General features: G+C 60.7%; 1 long non-coding RNA gene across 1 annotated transcript; it reads right to left on the reverse strand.

Annotated features, from left to right (window-relative positions):
* Positions 1 to 562: 562 nt before the first annotated feature.
* Positions 563 to 1,326, reverse strand: LOC121662758. The gene is made up of 2 exons (XR_006015398.1): positions 1,167 to 1,326; positions 563 to 987 (listed from the first exon to the last, which is right to left on the reverse strand). It is a non-coding gene; the product is annotated as an uncharacterized LOC121662758 (long non-coding RNA).
* Between the last annotated feature and the right edge of the window lie 6 nt (positions 1,327 to 1,332).

The following is a 1,332-nucleotide window of genomic DNA, read 5'->3' on the forward strand; positions in this document are numbered from 1 at the left end:
TCCTGGAATGGTTTGGGATGGAAGGAGCTTCGGGATCATCCCATTCCAGCCTTCCCATGATCCCAGCCTGGCCTGGGACATTGCAGGGATCCAGGGGCAGCCACAGCTTCTCTGGGAATTCCAGCCCAGCCAGGAATTCCTTCCCAAATTCCCCTTTTCCCAGTTTTCCCAGTGTTATTCCCATCCCTCCATCCCTTGTCCGGACTCACAGGAGGCGTTCCCCAGAAACTGGGAATCTTTATGGAGTGGAAAAGTTGGGATTTCCCTGCCTGGATCCACGTGGAGAGGGAGGGAGGAGAACTGGGAGCTCTGGATTCCGGCTCTGGCTCTTTGCTTGGAAAAAAAAAAACCCCTGGATTTGGTGCCTTCCCTGCGCTGGGAAAATGGGAATGATGATCCATTTGTGCTCAGGATTGGGAATGATCAGCGTTATCCCGCTGGGAATCAGCTGGGAGCAGCTCCCAGTTATCCTGAGTGGAAGCACAGCTGATCCCAGGAACCTCCCATGGAAAAGAACTGAGGCAAGATCCAGTCCCAGAAAAAAACTGGAGAAGAACCGAGGGAAGATCTGTGCCGGAATTCAAAATTCCCAGCACTTTATTTCAACTTCCTTCTCCCAGGATTTTTCTTTCTCTCACTCCCAGGTGCCCAAAAACGCTGGATCAGGAATTCCCGAGCTTTCCAGCAGGCTCGGGGCTGGAATGAGAATGGTTTTTGTGGGAATCCAGGGAGTTGATGGAAGAAAATTCCTTTTATTCATTCCTTTGTTCCCGGCTCCAAGGCTGGACCGGGCGGGTTCGGCTCATCCCTGGAATTCCAGGGGTTAAATCCATGCGGGAAATGCCGACGGGAACGATCCCAAAGGTCAAATCCCTGCAGGAATGATCCCGCGGGAGCGGCCGGACCGGCCCGGGCACCTCTGACCCAGATCGGCCCCTGAGGCACCGACCCGCGGGGGACGAGCGGGGACCTGTCCGGTACCGGCACCTCAGCCCTGCCCCGGTACCGGCACCGGGACCTCAGCCCTGCCCCCGGTACCGGCACCGGGACCTCAGCCCTGCCCCCGGTACCGGGACCGGGACCTCAGCCCTGCCCCCGGTACCGGGACCTCAGCCCTGCCCCCGGTACCGGCACCGGCACCTCATCCCTGCCCCTGGCACCGGCACCTCAGCCCTGCCCCGGTACCGGCACCGGGACCTCAGCCCTGCCCCCGGTACCGGCACCGGGACCTCAGCCCTGCCCCCGGTACCGGGACCGGGACCTCAGCCCTGCCCCCGGTACCGGGACCTCAGCCCTGCCCCCGGTACCGGCACCGGCACCTCATCCCTGCCC

Source organism: Corvus kubaryi, unplaced genomic scaffold (assembly GCF_017639235.1).
Source record: "Corvus kubaryi isolate FWS band 111438036 unplaced genomic scaffold, C.kubaryi_AGA036_p1.0 37262, whole genome shotgun sequence".
In the NCBI taxonomy this organism is placed as follows: domain Eukaryota; kingdom Metazoa; phylum Chordata; class Aves; order Passeriformes; family Corvidae; genus Corvus; species Corvus kubaryi.